The sequence below is a fragment of the Camarhynchus parvulus genome, chromosome 9 (genome assembly GCF_901933205.1).
Source record: "Camarhynchus parvulus chromosome 9, STF_HiC, whole genome shotgun sequence".
Classification (NCBI taxonomy): domain Eukaryota; kingdom Metazoa; phylum Chordata; class Aves; order Passeriformes; family Thraupidae; genus Camarhynchus; species Camarhynchus parvulus.
Window position 1 is genome coordinate 10,777,268 of NC_044579.1, and position 20,938 is coordinate 10,798,205.

At 46.3% G+C, this 20,938-nt stretch overlaps 1 protein-coding gene across 2 annotated transcripts in view; it reads left to right on the forward strand.

Annotated features, from left to right (window-relative positions):
• The first annotated feature begins 12,988 nt into the window (after positions 1-12,988).
• IL1RAP (interleukin 1 receptor accessory protein) overlaps positions 12,989-20,938 on the forward strand; it is a 49,302-nt gene continuing 41,352 nt past the window's right edge. For both annotated transcript variants that reach the window (XM_030954813.1, XM_030954814.1), the window contains exon 1: positions 12,989-13,106. The gene's annotated coding sequence lies outside the window, so the exon portion shown is untranslated. The remainder of the gene's footprint in view (positions 13,107-20,938) is intronic.

Sequence of the window (20,938 nt, forward strand, 5' to 3'; positions counted from 1 at the left end):
ACTCCTGCTGCCCCCACCCCCCAGAAATCTGGCTCACACTGGCCACCATGAAAGCCTACACGGAGAAACAGCTTGTAGGAGGCAGCACATGCTGCCTGTCCCTCTGAGTGGACAGAGCAGGCTCTGTCTCATCACCAAGAAATAAATAGGCTTAGTCTCAAAGTCTTCCATCTGCTGGATTGAAACTGTGGTTTTAATTAAACCAAGGAGGAAAAGGCAGAGGAGGAATGGCAAAACAGAGTTTGGGGTGTGAAGGTTGTGCTTTTCTTTTGTTTGTAAGTTCAGTATTTTGTGCATGAGAAGAGGTGGCCCAGCAAGGTGGCAACAGGTGCTGGAGTGAGTTTGTCCATAGCATCGGGGTGGGACATCATCTCCTGATGGGCTGACCTGTGCCTCAAGTGACAGCTTTGACATCTCCCAGCCTGGCCAGCACTTCCCAGGACTGCAGGCAGGGTGAAAAAAAAGACTTTTAAAAGGGGTAGATCTTTCCTCATCAGCTGGGAGGGGTGAGTAGATCTACTTTTCGCTTCATCAGAAAACAGTTTTTCAAAGCTTGTGTACCCAGTTGATGAAGAACTGCACTTGGCAGACAGAAAATGCACAACACATCCTGTAAACCTTTCCTAAAAGGGCATCACAAATTAATCACTCTGATTGAGTTCTTAATATTTTTTTAGAGCATCATTTATCAGTTTGATTTAACATTACTTCAGTTGCTAAGGAACAATGATTGCCAACCTCCACCAAACAGGAATTTTGAACACTAGTGTCTGGTCATCTAATTGGAAAATATTACAAAACTCAAGCTGAGGTCTACCCTCTCCAGTCACACTGCACAGTGAGACATGGAAATGTTCTGTATTATATATAATGACACTGTTTATTAGTCAAGACTTGTAACTGTAGGAGAGAACAGCAAAATCACAAAAGGCTCAGTAGAAGAGACTTGCAAATTAGTCTCATTACTCTTGAAATTGAACTGCTTTCCATGCTCCTGGCAGAGATACCTCAAGGATACTGAGATTGCCTGTGTATTGCATTTCAGATCATGATCATTCTGCTTTACACAGTAATGTACTAAGTCTCCATCAGGCCAGTGATGGGAAGGGGGATGTTTACTTAGTGATGTGTGAAATGATGAATAAATCTTCAGGAATTATTTTGGGGGAGAGGGCAGTGAGGGAAGAGCTTTATTACATTCCTGGATCACCACCAACTGCAGAAATCCAGAAATTTTGCACATCTTTCAAATACTAAGCATCAAATGGGGGAAAAGAAAAAGGAAGGTTGAACTCTGGTTCAAATTTCTGCACTACCAAAAATGTTCCTTCATTTCAATTAATTCTTGACCTATTTTTAATGAAAAGAGCCTGCTGTGTCTTTCTGCCTCAGAAGACTGACATTGCCAGCAGGATGCTGCAGTCTCTGGTCCCAGCTCCCTGGGGAGTGATGGGGGCTTTCCTCAGGCTGGGGGGAGGCTCTGCTCCATGGGGCCATGGACTGCATCCCACACTGTCCAGAGCCCCTCTCCCCACTGCCATCCCTGCAGGGCACTCACAGGAGCAGCAACTGGAACCCTCAGAAGGAATCAAACCCTTCAGCTCCAGCCCAGGCCTGGCGCAGGCTGGGTCATTGCAATGGACCCACTGTGGGATCACAAAAAGGGACCTGAGCTGGCACTGAGAGGCACAGGGCAGAGAGACAGGTCAGTAATTTTTCTAGATTAATATTTTCAAAGAAAAAAGAGCAATGTTTTGAATAAGCTCCTGTGACATAAATAATAAATAAGCAATATAAACTGTATATACAGACTTATACACATACACGCATGCATTATGGAGAGCTCTTCTTTACTCATTAATTCCCTCAGGAGTTAGGAAATCACAGCCAAAAACAATCATTTGTATGCAGAGATAGACTGTACAGAGAGACAGAATTCTCTGTTCTTACCAAGACAATACTTTTTGGAAAAACCCCAACAAATTAATGCGAGCCATACTCAATAATTTTGTCGAAACAAACAGCAGAAGAGATATTTTCAAAAAGTAAGGAAATAAAAAAAAGGACTGATTTTTATATTTGTAATTTCATAAGCTTTGATTTCATAACACTGTTCTCAATACCTGAGCAATTCAACCCTTGTATGATACTTCTAAAAATCGGAGTGTTTATTTCCCTAGCATGAATCAGGGACAAGCACTCATCAGATAAAAAGGTAGAACTCCATACATTTGATTTTAAGAGTGTTTAGAACAATCTAGAGCAATCTTTGCACTTTTTTGATTCATTATCAAAGCCAAAAGGTTCCCAGTTCTCCCAGGGAAACTCGTGTGCCTGACAAGTGGGCAGGTGAGCCCTGAGCTGCGGCTCTGCTTGTCCCTGCCTCTCCCTGCTCTCCCCAGCAGCCATGGTGGGCACAGCCAGGCCCACCTCTGTCCCAGCACTTCCACCTCAGGTTGCATCTTTAAACCACAAGGCACAAATCCTTGAGCAATGACATTCCACCTGATATTGCATAATCTGCTGAGCATATAAAAATTGGGAAGATTAGAATAGTGCCCACCACCAGAATGAGTTTGGTGATACTGACTGATTAAAAAAAAAAAAGGCTATTAAAAAAAGAAATTTTTCCCTGGACATTGGGAGGATGAGACGCTCCCTTAACACTTCATGGGACTTTCAATCAGTTTTCCCTGCTTTTTTCTGGCTTTTTGTAGCATCCCCCAACTTTATTTCTGATCTTGAACATTGAAGGTTTAATCAATCATTGCTCCTCCTGCTTCTGGAATCTAAGTGGTTCACTTGTATTTACTGAATGTCATTAGACCACGGTGATGAAGCAGCTCTGCTTGGATCTTTAATCCACTCCTTGTTATAAAAATCCCCATAAGATAGAGCTGTTTTCACCTGGAACCACTGGTATCAGTTCAAGCCCTGGACACTGCTTGGAGGGGAAAAGGATGTTTCACATTTCTCTTGGCTAATCTTAAGGTTAATAGAAAGAGGACAACAGATGCTTTGTGAATTACTGCTTTGCAAATTAAACCTTCTCTCTTTGTTGAAGACAAGGCTGGGATGTTCCTTATTTTGTTACAGAAACCAGCAGTAGTTGATTTGATCCATAGTACCACCACATTTTATCTACTGCACGCCTGGAAAGTTGTTTCAGGAGGAGTTGGCAGATGCTGCCAGCAATAACAAAAGCACAAGCCCTTTGGATATGTAACTGAAATGCAAAAGACTTGCTTAGCTGCTTCCAGAGGCACAAGCAGACCTGGCTACAGCGGGAGAGGCAAACTGGAGAGCTGCTCCCTGGAGGCTCGAGCAGCTCCCTCTCCTGCAGGCAGGAGGCCTGTGGGATTCACCAGCTCTGCAGCTGGGTGTCCATGCTCTGCTGTAGGCAAGTCTCCAGCAATCCCCTCAGCCTGGTTTTTCACTGTACAGAACAAACCCCCGTGAGGACTTGTGGCGTGTTTTTTCAGAAACCCAGTTCCACAGAGCCACAGAATTTCACGGTGCCAAACACTCCCACGTTAGGGCTCATCAGGAGTTAACTAATGATAATATCTGTCATAAATACTTTTGGGAATGGCAAAACATCAGACTGCATTGCAGTTGTGCCTCATTCTTTGTAAATACACACTGAATATTTTTAACAAATAATTATTACACTTCAGACTCTCCCCTTCAAGATATTCCCCAGTGACAATTTTTGCTTCACATAGAAAGAAACTGCTTCTTCATTCAACAAATTAAATGTTTGCCAGAATGGCATATTAAGAATCATAGAATGGTTTGGGTTGGAAAAGACCTTAAAGATCATCCAGTTCCAACACGTCTGCCATGGGCAGGGACACCCTTCACTAGACCAGGTTGCTCAGAGCCCCATCAAACCTGGCCTTGAACCCTTCCAGGGATGGAGCATCCAAAACTTCTCTGGGCAACCTGTGCCAGCTTCTCATCACCCTCACAGTAAAGAATTTCTTCCTAACATTTAATCTAAAAGAAACCAAACTCTGCCCCTCTACTGCCAGGCAGGGTGTGGCTTTACCAGTGGGTGGAAGGGACCCAACAGTACATCAGGCAGGAACTGCCCTGAGCCTTCCCTGAATCCCCGACAAATAATCCCACAGCTGTTTTGCCTTGAACATCTGGAACACTTATTCCATTTGGGCAAGCCCTCAGTAAGTGTTACCTTACCTATATGTAAAAGAGCACTTAAACTTTTCCTTAATTTGCAGATTCCTATTAAAGGTTAAACAACAAGCAATTCTTCTTCGTTTAATTAAGATTTATACAGGTTCCCATGTGTAGATGAAGCAATGAAGTCCTAATGAGCAGAGAGTCTAATTATGATCATTCTGTAATTGAAATAGTGGTGTGCCTCAGAAGAAGACTGTTATTTTGCCAGATAATAGACTAATGAGCACCAAAGAAGTAGTAAAAAAGGTCTGTAAAAGACTCTTGGCAGTTCTTATGAGGACAGGCCAGCATGTGAACACCTCCATGTAGTATTCAAACATGTATAATGGAATATATAATGCAATACATCCAAAGATTTATATCAAAGTGTTGGAAGTGGCTGAAGGTCAAGGGCATACCAAAAGCAATGGAATTAATTATTAATGCAAGACAGAAGAAAATAAGCCAGAGACAGCTGCATGAAGTGATTTAGGAGATAGATTAAAAATATAAAAAGGGAAGTCAGTGGGAGGCAACATTGGGAAAATGATCAACATCCACCACAATATTGGTCCCATCGGTTGAAACCAGCTCCCTCCACATTCTGATTGATGAAATACACCAGAGTCCGATATTTTTTCTTGCCTAAATGACCAGCTCTAATCATGAGCTCTACACATTGCTGCTTTCTTCATCATTCAGCTGGTCAGGAAAGAAAAGATAATTACAGAATGTTTGTTTAGTAATTGTCTGCTTCTATTTTGGAGTTTGCTTCTGGTGCTAACGAATGCGACTCCATTATGTCATTTATCATGTGAACAGTCAGGTTGAGGAACATTTTAAATCAGGAACTATTTTGGTTTGCATGAGAAATAACCTCACAGAACAACTGACAGCATGTGTGAGCAGAAAAATTCCATGTCTGAAAAGGATAGGTTAGGTGATTTCATCAGATAAAGAGCTTAAGGAAATATCTTTTCACCAGCAGAGCAGAGTGCTCATGGAGAATGGAAGAGTTGCAGCCCCATATTTTTCCTCACAAGGAAGTCCAGATTTGAAATTATTTACCTGACTTGCCAGGTAACATTTGTTTTCTATTACCTTTTCTCCTATTACCCTTCACAAAGGAGAACTTTCACTTCATTGGATGTGCTAAAAATTGTACTTTAAACCTGACTTATGTACAGGTAACATAGGTTGTAAGTATATCTCAGGTGTGGCAAGAGCAGAAAAGCAGAGCTAAAGGAAAGAACCAACCAGACATTACCCACAGATATATCTGGAAAGTAATGGGGACTCACAGCTTATTTATAAACAGCTCCCTCCCTGTTGTCATCTTATTTCAAAAGTTCCATACCTTCTTGGTGATTTCTCATGGGCATCTCCTCACAGCACTAATGCCTTCTCCTTCACAGCACACCCAACAAACTCCAGCTCCCCTCTTCACCCAGCTAACCCACTCTTTTGTACGCAAAAGGCTACTGGGAGCACACAGCCATGTGAGAACAAACTGGAAATTTCCTCCAAGGGTATTTTTCAACCTCAATTTGCTAGCTGATTTCACAGCTGTGGGTTGAGAAACCTGTCTGAAGTGACTGGCCAAATAAAAAACCCCATCCATTTAATAGGGTGTTCTCTCAGCAATAATGGAACAGGAGTTGTTTGACAATACTTTGGGTAATGTCTTGAAGACTGTAGATGGCTAATAATAGCAGTTCCTTTTTTTCCAGAAATATGAAAGTCACAGAAATGATGGTTTAGAGGGACCAAAACTATTTATAAACTGAAGAAGAATTCAGTGAAGAGTTTTGACTAAAAAGGAGTGGAGGGGAGAATTTTAATGTGCTTGAAATAGAAGTCAAAATCTTAAAGAAAAAAATGCAAATCTGAAGTATTTTAAGTGGTTTAAAAAAAAGTTGAGTGGCTCAAACATGAAAGGACACCTTTTGTTTCAGATCAGATGAAGATTTGATGTTTACCAGGATGAACAAGCTTGATTTGAAATGTCCTCTAAGTTCAGCCCTCTCAGGGTGGGCAGAGGACTCCAGTTCACCCAGGATCTTTCATCCATGCTACATACAGAGAAATGGTAATACAGAGAGTGTTAACTGAAAAAAAAAATTAGAACTTCTCAGGAGCATGGACTTCCATCATAGGGTTTATTGTTCATTTCTTTTTGGCCAATTACTCTCTTCACAAACGTCTCTGGCACATTATGAAGACTAAGTGTTAAACCAGGGAGGTCGTTTCACTTGCAGCCTGCCGAGAACGTCTTTACATCGCTGGTTAACGACTTGTGAACTTCATTGTCAGATGCTGCTCTGCGCCTTTGCATCTCCCAGCTGATGGCTCCGTGCCATGAGCCGAGCAACTGCCGGGCTCCGAGGGCGCCTCTCGCCCTTGTGAAATTCGAGTTCATTCTTTTTCTGCTCCCCGCGCTTTCTCCCTGCAAATTTATGACTTGCTAACAAATGCGTTGCTCTTGATTCCCTCCTCTTCAGTGATCTTTAAGATCTCTCATTTCATAAGGAAGAGGCAGGTGGGAGATCTGCTTCCAAAAAAAAAAGAAGTTTCCATAAGCATGGTTTGTGGAGTAAGGCTGCCTGTATATCCATCCAATTTCCATTGACTTAATTCTGTCTTTTTTTGTCAAGTTGCATAGCAATAATTTACTGCCCTAAACGAAGTGTTTTCCTCAAGATGCCCACATGCCTGTGAGAGCTGGAGGTTTTACCCACACATGCAGGCAGCAGCCTTTCATCATTCTCCATATAAATTGAATAGTTCCTCTGCTTGCCTTTACAGCTGTTCTCTGAACACCATCCACAAAACTAATGAAATATTCCTGTGGCTCACCCATTCCTTCAAAAACCTTTGTCCAGGCTTGTTTTATCCTGGGAGGCTAACAGTATTTGTTGCACCTTTGCAGTGGCACAGGGCTGCATTGAACTGATCTGGCACCTGGAAATCAATAGCAGTCAGGGTGGGAGGAATTACAGTCCCTAGTAATTGTGCAAATGCAAATTTATTACTCCAAAATCCTCTCTAATGTAAATCCAGTGAGGTCAATAGAGGTAGAGCAAAACTGGCCATTCTGCTTCATCTGTTATCCTCATTTTTATAAGGATGGATAGCAGCTATTAAGAGAAAGGAACTTTCAAACGCCTGGCAATACACTGACCTGGGAAAAGAGCTGCAAGGGTGCCAGAAATCATTCTCTGTGCAAATGGCTATTCTGCCTAACCAGAGCAATCAGCATTGCCAAAAACCTCCACCAGTGTGAACTGCTACATCTCCATTAGCAGTGCTGATTAACAGGAGCAGAGGGTCCTGCCCTTTGGTTAAATCATGCCAGCCTGTTACAGAGGAATTCCTGATTTTGGCAAGTAACAGCATCTCCCTCTATCAAGGTCTTGCTAACCTGCAGCTGCCCTTTCCAGTGACTGTGTAAGGCTTTCTGCAATTTCTTGAGTTTGCTCCTAAAATCTTCTGTTGCTTGTGTAATCTTTTTATGAGCTACACAAAAGAATTGTTTTCCTTAAAAAATCCTTAACATATGCACAGATAAACTCAGAGTCTAAAGGTTAATGTTGCTTCGTCACTGCTGAAGTGAAATCAAAGATTTAAAAAGTCATTCTGCAGAATGATCTTGCATTTTTAGGGGAAAATAAACTCTTATTGACTTTAATAATAAGATTTTGGAATATGCTAATGGATTTTTTTCATTTACCACACTTGATGCTCTCTTTTTTTCCTTAACCATTGCAGTTTATTATCAGACAGTCACCACAGAGAAGCTGGTTTTGTTCAGAAAAAAAGACTGTTGAAAAATTATTAAAGCACCAAAACACCTGTAAAAACCTATGTCAAGACAGGAGGAACTCTTACAAATAGGTAGGATAAAAATACACTGTATTGAGCCTTTTCTTGCTTTTATAAGATCTTTTAATTGGCTCCATTTACCCAGGAAAGACAATGTGTTAATTTAGTGCTTTTTCCCTTCTGCAGTGGTGTCAGCAAACCATCAGCCAGAGAAGCCAGGAGTTTGAAATCATCTCCAGAGACCACTCCCTGTAGAAATACCCATCAGTAGGGAATTGCCTCGATGCCAAGGCTGTGTTCAGCCTATCTAGCTTTATTAATGTGCTGACAGCCTGCCACTTCTCACTGGCATCACTGAGCAAGCCAGGTAAACTGCAGCCTAATTAATGGCCAGGCTTGAGGCTTTCTTCAAAGACTAACTGAGACAGATGCTGGTCTCTCCCAACAGAAATGCCAACCCAGCTTAAGTGTTCCTGCAACCTCCACAGTCAGGCAATTTACACAGATTTGGTGTGTTTGAATACACTGTGCAAAAGGATGTTCAGGTATCCTAAACACAAATGGTGTCCAACGTGTGTGTACTTGTGGGTCAGATACCTGCCAAAAGCCAAAGCCTTCAGCAGGATGAGAAGGTATTCCTCTCCACCACTGCTTTGAAACAGCTTTAGTTTGTATGAAACACAGACTCATAGGACTGGAAATATCTCTGGCCTTAGGCTGTATCAAAACATGTGTGACAGAGATTTAAATGGACTTGGATGCAAGTCATGTAAGGTCAAGTTTCCATTTAAGAACCATTTGCATTAGCAGTCCTACCACTGTAGTAGCACAGGGGAAGAGACACTAATGATATTTAGCATATTAACGTGTACAAAAGCTATTTGCTACATCCTCAGGAATAAACACAGATGAACTCATAAAAAAGCTGTGCTTCCAATCCTCCTCATCGTGCAGGGCTCTTACAGAGGTTCACACAAAATGCCTCACTGGGCAGTGAGATCCAAGATTTGGTTTGGGCATAGCCAATACAGCAGAGAATACACAATCCCTGTCAGTCAGGCTCACCTGACATGTGCAGTTGTGACTCCTCGTGCATTTTGGTGAACGTGCAGTCCATACCTGTCTGAAGCCAAGCCTGCCTGCTCAGCCAGGCACAGGTTCCTTGCTGCAAAATGGTCTCAGCAGAAAACGTTCAGCTCCATGTGCGGGTAACATCAGCTCCCTTGACAGAAGCAGATGGGAGGTCCATGTGCTGCTATGTCAGAAATATCTGTCATTCTCCCATCTTCCCTGTGTCCTGTATCTTAGGTTATCAGGTGTGCTCCTCTCAATGCCAGTTAAAAGGCAGGTGTCAAACACAGAAGGCACGTTCATTTATAACTGCACAGACTATAATTATATGTAGTCTAGGGCTTATTTCCTGCACTAGGAAGGAGGAAAAATGGGTTAGGTGGGTGTGAGTAACAAGCAAGAACATGTCTTTTAGAGGTTATGAAACTACCTTGATCTCCCAGTATCAGAAATGCTGGCTAAGAACAAACAAATCAGAAAACTCTGTGCAGGCTGAGAGTTGGGACAAAAACAAGGGAATTGGGAACTGACATGGGAATAGTAACAAGTCTCTGATCGAGCCTGGGAACTTAGTATTGCAAGCAAAAGTGGAGGAGAAATATGAGGTCACCACTACAGCTTATTTGCAGAAAGATAAGTGCAATCTTGGGATTACCAGGTGAGATATTTCAGTGAGAAATGGGGACTTTAATTTCAGTGTATAAAGCATCAGTGAGACCTCCTCCCATTTAATACTCTAACTACTTTTGGTAACCCATATGAACTTTGAGATTAATTGACACCATAGCAGATGGAGGGAAGAGGTCTGAGGTGAACTGAGAGTCATTTAGGAAAGAAGATTGAAAAGCCAGTCCTCCATAGCTCAGTGAGAAAGGCAGACAGGAACCATCTCCATAAAAATTCCTGAGTAAGGAGAAGTGAGCAAAACAGTTACTGAAATGAGAGCCAGTGCTGGTGCCAGAACATGTGGGGAAGGGTTCCTGACCAGCAGGGACATGGACAGCCTAGGAGAACCTCACAGAGGTGTAACAGGCAAAACCACAAAATTGTTTAAAGTGGGAGCATGGTCCTTTCATGAAAAAGACCATAAACAACATTATTCCTGGCACAGCAGAGAACTGGGCTCTATGATCCAGGATCCTCCTGTGCTTGTAACTTCAAATTGCCTAACAGGAATAGAACAGCAGCAAAACAAAGCCTTTGGCCACTTGTTACTGGAGGTCTGTGGAATATTTTCACAGCGGTTGCAATGCCAGAAGCTCCAGTGTCCTGGCTCAACACCAACACATTCCTCTGCTAGTTAAGTCCCCCCCGTGGTTTCACTTAGTAATGCTACTCTTTGCTCCCTGTCCAAAAATTGTGGAACAATGCTGCCTTTTTGAGCTTAAAAATGTTTTCTATTTACTGAATTGCTCTTCAAAACATAGTATAATTCACTCTAGAGTGTAACTGTGTTGCATTTTAACCTGCACAGAAATAGCATGTGCAAGTGTGGAGAGAGGATGGGAGAAAAAATAGCAATATAAAAATATCCTTATGACAACACTGAGCCCAAGTGAGAAATATTACCCTTATTTTACAGTAGGAAATTTTTGATTCTTTTAATCCATAAACAAAAGGGTTTGAAACCTTTCCCATAAAAACATAATAAGCAGGTGTGGTTTGGGGCTTTGCTACCAGCTGTAGCTTTTAACCAGCCTCTGGAAATTTGGTCTTGAATCTTTTTTATGAGCCTTTCAATGAAGTCTAAAGTTGAATTCTGGTTTTTCATCAAGATCAGGGAAAATTAATGACCCTGGCCTAAACACCCTAATTTGCACTGGCAGGCTTGGCGTTTGGAACAGTTGAATTTCCCAGGGTGTGTGTGTTGGTGACTGATAACCTGCATTACCAGTATTGCAACAGTGCTGGATCCTCCCAAACAAGAATCATGACATGTCCTATCCCAGCTCTGTATCTATGGATGGCAGATATTACGTAGAACAAGGAATCATTATTATTATTATTACTATTATTATTGTTATTTAATTCTTGTAACAATCACCAGACAGCTGAGCTACTCCCACAGCTGCATTGGGTATCATGAGTAAAATATGCAACCCTTTTGTTATTTCATCCATGAGAAAAGTGGACTGTCATATTTCAATAGATGATTTTAAGCATATATTTCTCAGTAAGTATGTTGGAAAATACAGCTCATAAAATGTGCCTTGCTATTCCAGTTTTGCCTATATTCAGTATTGCAGCCAAGTTATACAGACACCTAAAGTAGCTCCAGACAAGATGGGGTCCTGGAGCAGTGCAGGTCACATGGAGCAAAATATGCAGCAATCTGCCCTTAGAGTGGGGTAAATTAGTCTTCACAGAGCTCTGCCTTAACAAGTTGCTTTAATATTTGGATGGAATTGGGTTAGAGATGGCTTGAGTAGAGCTGATTCTAAGCACAAGCCAAGTAGGCAGATTTTCAAGGGCATTCACCACCAGGACACAGAAGCTGCTGAGATAAGAAACTTTCTGCCTAATTTTGCTGTGCCAGAACCCTGGGAAGGGAAGGAGAGAGAGGTACAGGAGGAAGAGATTTCCTGCTGGAGCTGCAGGAACAGCACTGGCTTCCACCACAGCTCCCTCCCAGCCCCTGGCACAGCCAGGCTGCAGCTCCTGCTCCTCGGGGTGGGGGGGAGCTTTAGGTGTGCCCACCTTGGAGAGGTGGTGGGGCTGCTGAGGGCAGGGATCCCGTCTCACAGCAGCCACGTGTGCAGCAGTGCCTCATGCAGCCCTGCAGAGGGATGGGGAGATGGGGGCTATCAGTGGCTCTGATGCCTTGGCTAGACTCTGCACCCCAGGACAGGTTTGTTGCAGAGGAGCTTCATGGGTTGGGGTGAAATTTGGTCTCCTAGATATCCTGGAATCACCTTCTGAGGATAACAACTGAGGTGTTGAACTCAGTCCAGGTGTTGTAGCCAGCAGTGCTAAGAAGTGCTGCAGCACTTTGAGCAGACAGGAGTTTCCTTAGCACTACAGGCTTGGTGTCCAGCCATTTCTCTCTGCTGTCAGCCTGCCAAGATGTGATAAAAGTACCAATAAGGGCAGGTTACTCACTGCCAGGATGGAAGAGACTCCAGGCCAACCTGAGAGGACAATGAGCTTTCCTGGGCAAGGGCACTCCTACAATAGGGGCTGCACTTAAAATTGCTGGCCACATTGTCCAGGAGCAGGTGCTGGCCCAAATCTCAGCAGAATTTTATTCCACTCCTCAGACTCCCTAACACTGCCCTTGCAATGTGTTTTAGGTGCCCACTCCTCCTCCATCAGCAACTTCAGCCTCATCAAGGCTGTTATCTGTGCCAGCAATAGAACAAAACCAGTGCCACTTCTCTGGGATGAGGTGGCATCAGAATGTCCAGGGAGCCCTGGGAGGAAATTACTAAGAAGGAATCCCAGCACACCAGAGAGGAGAATGGGGAAACTTTATTTTCCCAGGGAGCAGGCGGCCCGCAGAGCGTTCAGAGGCTGCGGCAGCGGCAGGGCTGTGTCCGCCAGCCCGCTCCGTCCACAAAGTGTCCAGGACGTGTCCAAGGGCTCTGGGCGGGCTCCAAGGGCTCCGGGCGGGCTGCAGGGGCTCCGGGCCGGCTGCAGGGGCTCCGGGCGCCTCCCGGCCCCGGCAGCTGCCGCCGGCAGGACGGCTCCGGCCAGGAGAGGGAGCCGTGGCCCCGCGCACCCCGCCTCGCACCCCGCCTCCCCCGGCCCGAGCCGAGCCGGCAGCAGCGGAGGGACGGAGCTGTGCCTGTGCCTGAGCCTGAGCCTGCCCTGCCCCGGCCCCGCTGCCCCGCAGTGACCGCGGCGGGACCGCCCCGAGCGCCCCCGGAGCGCGGCCGCGGGGAGAGGGGCGGGCGGGGCGGAGCGGAGCCGGGGACGCGGATCGGGCACGACGGCGAGGAGGCAGAAGAGGAGGCAGAAGAGGAGGAAGAGGAGGAGGAAGAGGAGGAGAGCGCGGCGCGCCGGGCACAGCTGTGCGCTCCCCGCACCCCCAGGTGAGCCGCGCTGCCGGGGGTGCGCGGGGGACGCCCGTGTTCCTGTAGGCGTGGGCAGGGACAAGGGACAAGGGACAAGGGAGCCTGTCCCGCCCCGCCCCGGCCCGCCCCGGCCGTGAACTTCCCCGCGCGCGAAGGGAAAGTTTGTGTCGGAGGAGGCGGATTCCAGCCCCGGCGCGGGGGGAGCCGGGCGGCGGCGGCGCGCAGCCGGCAGCGGCCCCCGCTCCTCGGCTGGCACGGGGCGGAGAGGAAGGAGGGAAGAGGAAGCGCTCGGGGAGAGCCCGAGGAGCAGCGCCCGGCGGGCTACGAGCGAGGGAGGACAGGTGGGCACGGTGGGATGGGAGCGAGCGATGGGGCCGGGCATGGGGGCGCGGAGCGGGCTGGGCGCGATGGGGCCGGGGACCCTCGGGGGACCCTGGGCGATCCCGCGGTGCGCGGGGACCGAGCCGAGCCGCGGGACCGCGGGTTTGTGTCCGCCGCTCCTGCGGGCGGGCTGGCGATGCCCCGGTCCCCGACATGCGGAGGGATTCGCTTCAATTCGCTCCCGTGGGCCGTGGAGATGTGGATATTGCTGGCTGGAGCGTTACACGCGCTGAGAAATGCAACTTTAATTTTCATCCGGATCGCAAATTCTTGAGCCTCTGATAGCTGCTCTCTGCTGTCAGACGGGTCTCTGAAATGGAAGTGGGGAGAGGAAGGCTTAAGCCGTAGCCGGGAAATAAAGTGAAAGAGACATGTGCAAGAAAACAGACTGGAAGCGATTCGATGCTGGCAGCAAGATGGCCTTTGCTGTGTTTGTTGGGGGCAGCTGCCCCCTTATGTGAAGCAGGGTTTTTTTTTTTTTGTTTTGGTTTTTTTTTGGGGATGGGGGGGTGTATACCTGGAGGGAAACCGGATGGTTTCCTAAAAAAGAAGGGGGAAAAGGAAACCATCAGTGCTTCACTACTTCAGGTGTCCCTTTTCTGTGCCAATGTCGCTTTCCCCTGTTACAGTGGCAGTGCTTGTTCCTCACCCTGGGCTGGTTTCTTGCAGTGTGCCTGTACAGTGTTTGGCACAACAGAATCCTGATCTTGGGGCCTTGGGATGTCACAGTAAACTGGATTATAAATGCCCTCTCACATGCACACTCTTTTCATCCTGACCTCTGCTTTGTGAATAGCTGGTTATAGTGCTTGGATAAAATTCTGGTTGGCTTTACAGATCTTTCTTATATAATGATGGATTTTGTTCCATGCATTCTGTTTTTTGTCCTAGGAAAAGCTTTTCACTTCTGGATTTGTGAGATTGCAGTGAGCTCCTTGTATTATAAAAACCCTTATCTCCTTTGTAATTAAAAAGTATTATTTTCCTGACACTCCATTTTTAACCGTGCCCCTCTCGGGCAAGCAGAAGTGTCACCCAGCATACGCTTCCAGGATTGTGAGGTGTTATTTATTAACTGTACTGTGGAGAGTCCATATCTCATAACTTAGAGGGTCATTTATAACAGGTTGCTTTTGGCAGCTCTGGAAGATTTACTTGCTGTCTTGTATTCCTTGCAGGAAAGTCATCCCTTGTTTTCATGGGCTCCAGCCCACAGGCTCTTGGGTGGGCAGGCTTGGTGCTGGAAAGGCTCCTGCTTTCTGTCTCCGTTGCCTGCCTGTGGTGAGCAGGAGAGGGCAAGCAGAGAGGATTAAACTCCAAAACCCAGATATTCTTCCCTGGAAGTAGGCATGGTGTTGTTGCTGCGATCACCTTGTCTGGAGGAGCAGCATCCTAAGGATGTAGGATAATGAGGGACATGGAGAGTAAGCCTGAAAGGACTTGGGGTGGTGGAAGCCTGCAGGGCACTGCAGTGACTGGAAATGTTGAGCTGGGAAGGTGGGAGCTGCTGCATGGAGCTGGAGGAAGGGGCTGTGGGGTAAGAGGTTGTGTTTCTGACTCCATGCCTCTGTGCAAGGCAGAGCTGCATCCCCACACCCCTGGGATTGCTTTCCATGTCCCTGCTTCTAGCTTGAGTTCAAAGTGTCTGCATTTGATAGGATGCTTGCTAATGTCTGTCCATGCCTCCCCAGAGTCCAGAAAGTCCTCTGATCCCTCCAGGGTGTGGAAGGAAAGCTTGTGTGTGAACACTTCTGGGCTCTCCCTTTCCAGACTCTGTTGGTCTGTGCAGGTATTCTGCATTTCAGCATAAGCCCTGCTCTGGGCTCCAGCAGCCTCATCCCCAGGGTCAGGTAGCACTACCCAAAAACACCTGGCACCACAAAGCACACACAGATAAGAGAGACTTAAGAGGAGTGGTGTAGCAGCCTGGATACTTGGAGGTGTGGGAAATGCCTCCCTGCTGGCCTCAGAGCTGTAATTTTAAGCTCTAAAATAAGCATTCAGGAAGAACGAGGCAGAAAGATTTTGTCCTAGCCTTATTCCTTCAAGACCTGCATGAACCAGATGCCAGCTCTAGGGGGGAAGAATTATATTCTTTATTCAGAATAAGAGTCCAAAATTTTGAGTTTTTATTCCTTCTTCTCACTTCTGCTTGGATTTCTCTGTTGGTTATTTTGGCAGGCACATGATTCATATTGCTTTCCCTGTGTGTCCTGGGTCCCCTCTCTTGTCAAGTGTCCTCCCATTTCAGCAAGACTGACTTGCAAAAACTTGCCATAAAGCCCTTGTGACTGGTGGTGTGGGAGAGCCCCAGCCTGGCTCTCAGAGTGCAGGTTGCATTAGCCCGGTGGACAATGAGGAAGATTATATCAGCACGTGAATGCATTCATGTCTTTTTTTCCCTTATCATACAGTAATGGGGAGTGCTTTGGGAATAAAAATAGAAATAGGGAAAAGCCTATATAAGCTGAAATCTGTGAACAGCGCCACGTTATCTGGGAACTAAAACACGTTCTACAGTGCAGCTCTGCTCGCCTCCTTCCTCCCCTGTCTTTCTCTGGACACAGCTCATGGATTTCAGTGCCCCCATGAGCAGAGCCTGTGTGCTCTGTGCTGCCGGGCTGCTGCAGCCTGGCTGGTGGCAGCGCTGTACCTGGAGGGGAGCTGCGGCATCTCTGGCTGGGCACAGCGGGACGGATGCAGAGGCAGAGCTGGCTCAGGTGTGCCATGCCCTTCTCCACACCCTGCAGGAGGCTCAGGGGCTGTGTGCAGGTGGGGCTCTGCCATCCACGGTTTGTGGCTGCTTTGTTCTGCTCCACCATCGGCAAAACGTGCGGCTGAGATTCCCTGCTAAACTGGAACAAAGCAGCTTCTTCTTTTGGGAGGTATTTTAGGATTTCTCCCTCCCCAGCAGTGATTTTGCCAGGCAGAGGGCTAATCTGACGTTTCTCAGCCTCAGTGCTGGTCTGCGTGAGGCTTTTGCACGCGACTGAGCCAGATGAGCTCAGAGAGAGGGCAGGGAGGGAACTGATTTGGGGAAATTGCTTCAATGGTGCCTGCCCTTCGGGGAATTTCAATCTTGGCCACTGTGTTTACCTGTGTTCAGCCTCAGAGGTCCCAAAAAGACACATGCACAGAACATGATATTTATCATTTTGGAGTCTGATTTTACAGAAAATAAAGTACAGGAAAACAAGTGTACAAGTGCGTGTATTTTGTTACAGGGTTCTCTAAAAATAGTTGCTTGTAAAACAGTATTTTCACTACAAGTGAAGAATCATGTCTTTAGTCAGTTCTTTGTTAACCTAACAACTCTCAGTTTCATCAAATGGGAATATATCCCCAGGAATTCCTCTGACAAAGGTTTCCCCTGAGTCTGGATGATTATCCAATTACAATTTAAAGAAAATTACAGCAAGGATAATTGGCTAAAGATAGAAGTATCTGAGAGCGTTAGGGAAAGAGAAGGAGAGAGTGAGAAAGTGAGAGCTTCACTTTCTCATATGAGTAAATGAGAATTATTTCAGTCCTTAACTTTTGCAGTGAGTGGATTCAAGGTCCCTGGTGTTTGGATCTCCCTCCCTCTTCCTCCCTCCTCTTCTCTCCCTCCCTCTACTCTGTCTTCTTATGTGTTGACTTGATATTTAGATGAAAAAGTTACATTGATTCTTATGGAATCTTTTTACATTTACATGTGTTAACAAAATGAGGCTGTTAACTTAAATGCTCTATTTGCAGCAGAGAATAAGACATTTCCATGAATCCTGGGCTCACTCGGGGAAGTGGTAGGTGGCTCCTTCTCCTGGGAGCACTGGGAAGGTGCCAGAGAGCCATTAGCTTGGAAATCTCACTCAGTGGGGCCATCCGGAGCTCCCAGCCCTGCTTGGGTGCCCAGAGAAGGAGCCCAGTGCTGTGCCTGGCAGGAGCCCGGCGTGCCCAGCGCTCCCAGCCCTGCCTGGGTGCCCAGAGAAGGAGCCCAGTGCCGAGCCTGGAGTGCCCAGCGCTCCCAGCCCTGCCTGGGTGCCCAGAGAAGGAGCCCAGTGCTGTGCCTGGCAGGAGCCCGGCGTGCCCAGCGCTCCCAGCCCTGCCTGGGTGCCCAGAGAAGGAGCCCAGTGCTGTGCCCAGCGCTCCCAGCCCTGCCTGGGTGCCCAGAGAAGGAGCCCAGTGCTGTGCCCAGCGCTCCCAGCCCTGCCTGGGTGCCCAGAGAAGGAGCCCAGTGCCGAGCCCGGCGTGCCCAGCGCTCCCAGCCCGCGCCCATCGCTGGCAGCCCTGAGCTGCCATGGCACAGCTTCCACCTGGTTCTGCAGCATTTGAGGCTGCCCGCAAGCCCACTCGCTCTTTGTCATTGCTAACAGCTCGTTCGGGCCAGGCTGGGCAGGCTGTGCTGTTTAACCCTTGCAGCGCTGGCTGTGGTGGGGCTCAGGGGCTCTCTGGGCGCAGGTGGGAGCTCCTGGTGCAGCCTGGCAGTGCCAGGTCAGAGCATGGGGCTGGGCTCCCCTGGACAGCTTTGCTGAAACACAAAGCTGCAACGTGAATCATTCGCTTACACAAATACTTGAGGAGCCTCTTCAGCTTTTACTAAGCCAAGGTGTAATCAGAATTAGAAGAGGGCTTTAAAAAAAAAAGTAAAGAAAAAAGAGTAGGTTTTAATACCTCTCTCTTTCTCTGGGAAAGCTGCTGGGTTTGCTTTTGTTTGTTTGTTTTCCTCGCAGTTTTCTTTAATCCCTTGCATTACTGAAATAAAAGTGTGGTGGAGTATCTTGCCTCTCTTAGGCCTGATGCTGTTTGTTTAGAGGGATGTGAGATTTTTCCAGTGTTCTGAGGAAGATTCTTAGGTATTTGATCAATTTCTGTGTAAAGGCTTGCAAACTGTGACTTAAATGTTTATCCTTAGTGCTGACAGGATGTTGTGGAGCTGTTTAACTGTATATTTGTAACAATTATGCTGCTTGGCAAGAAGGACATGTTTTCTTCTCAGAGGGAATTTTTGTTGGTTTTCTTTTTTTGGCCTTTTTCTGCCTGTGAGTTGTGGTTATAGCTGCCTTTCTTTGTCATTTTACTTTTTGTTTTAGATGTAAATAAAGAGCTAATTACAGTTAATCTCAGTGCAAAGGAATGAAATTTTAAAGCGTGAAAAATAACACCCATCTGTTGGATTTGCAGTAACGTTTTGGGGTTTGCCTTCTACTTGGAAGGATGCCAAAACTTATCTTGCTCAATTTAAAGTTTTTTTTGCAATATTTAAACTGGATTTTTAATAATTTATAAAAACAAACAGAAAGGGAAATAGCTTTTCAAATTATGTTTGGTTATGTTCTTTATGTGGTGGTTGATAAAATGTGAGCAGCTCTAACTGAAATGAGCCAAATTCTATAGGAATAGGTTGAAGACCTTCTGGAAAAGTAAAAGCATCCATTTTTCATAGAAGTGCATTGCATTTCTCTGTTTCTTGCTTGCTGGGGCTTAACTAACCAGCCCCGAAATTACTTGTTCCAAGGGACCTGTTCCTTAAGTAGCTACTATTTAAGATAGGCTCAGAACCCCAGTTTTTTGTGGTGGGTATGTGTTACTTTTAGCTCCATCAGCTCCACTGACTGTTGAGCTCAGGGAATTAATCTATACTTTGCACTCATATGTTATCTTTCATCTCAGCATCTCTAAGCACTTTAGAGATATTAAGATGCACTGCTGTGGTGTGAGATGGGGAGAGGCTGTTCTAAATGTGGCTGGGGAAACAGAGGCACAGATTTCAGCAGGCTCTACTAATGCACTCAGTTCAGGGGCCAGCCATTTATAAGTTCTCTAATGCCTGATTATCAGGGAGGCACTACAGTTTTCCATGTACTGCATTTGGTGATTGATGCCTGTATACAGATTTCATGTTTATTAGCCAGAAACTCATATTTCTACCCTAAACTAGAGACTGTTTTAAAATCTTCAACCTTAGGGACTTACAGGAGTCTAGTAAATGGCAGTGTAAGGAGTCCAAATTCCTAGTTATTTTTTCTCAGGTTAGTCCTGTTGCAAAAAGTAAAACCTCACCTCCCTCCCACCATAGTAACATCCAGAGCCCCACCTACATGAATTTATTAGCAATCTGTTGAGTCAAAGCTCTGAGATGTGTAAAAAAATACTTAATTTGTCAGTAAGAACCATGCAAATTCACTCTAATACAAATAATTGGGTTTGTTCTGTTGAGAAAGAGCCCCTCTCCCTTCAAGCACAGATACCTCCCAGCCCTTCGTTTTAGGAAGGGATCTGGGAGGAGGATGTTGCTGCCCAGCTGGCAAGCTGTGGAGGTCTTGAGGGCACCCAGCCTCTCTGAACGAACACAGTTGTGCTGCTGGATCCCAAAATGTGTTACTCCAGCAAATTGTGCTGGTTGCATTTGAGCTGATGTGTTGGGGTGACTGAAGGACAGAGCTCAGACTCCACTGGAATAACATCCCTGTGGACTGGGATGGGATTTCCCCCATATCCATTCTCCTGAAGAAATAGCCTCAGTGCATTTACCTCTCTCCTCCTTCCTTGTCCTCTCTCTCGTTGCTGTGTAGAATTTTGGGAGCCTGGTTAGCTCTGTCCCCTTGGGAGGTTTCTCACACACGGACTCCTGACCCCATGGAGAGGTGGAAACGCTTTTCTCCAGGCTGGCTGTGTCTTCCTTTTCTCCCATTGCACAGGGGAGCTGTACCTTGCATTTCAGCCCTGTTGAATAGTCCAGGAGGGTCATGTTTCCCCCTTAGAAATGTTTTTTTGCCCCCTTTTGTGTCAGGTGCAATGACTCTGTAGTTGCTGACAAGAAGTGTCGAAGAGCAGGAGGGAAACTCAACCCAACTGTGTTGGTTTTTGCATGGCCCTGTCTTCCTGTGCTGTTGGTGGGAAGGAGGGGAGGGGTTGGGGGAAAAAACATGTTTTAAGGGCTTTCTTTTACTTCTCATTATCCTCTTCTGGCTCTGCTAGTAATAAATTCAGTTTGTACCTCTGAGCTGAGTCTGTTTTGCCCTTGGAGTGTTTTTTCCTGGTCCTCATCTAAACTCATGAACCCTTCATTAATTTCTTCTCTCCTCTGCCCAGCTGTGGCCCGGGAGGGGAGGGTGAGCGAGCAGCTTTTGTGTGTACCTGGCACTGGGCCACAGTCAAACCATGACACCAACTTCCCAAAGATACTCAGTGATTGCTTCCTCTCAGTGCAAAGATGGGAGCCAGCCCAGGGCTGGGGTCAGCACAGATTTGAGAATATGAAGGCTTCTACTTCCTGGCATTGAAGGTGCTCAGAAATGAACATTTCAGAGGCTTTTCAGATTTTTGGCTCTTTGCAGCAGGACTTTAGTGCAGAGCAGCATTTCCTTGTGTCTCTGCACCTCGTAGCCTTTGGAAATGTCAGCAGTGCATGTATTGCCTTTTGTTTGTCATTCAGCTGGAGAAATGAATTCATTGCCCTTGTGAGATCAATCATATTCTCCCCAAAT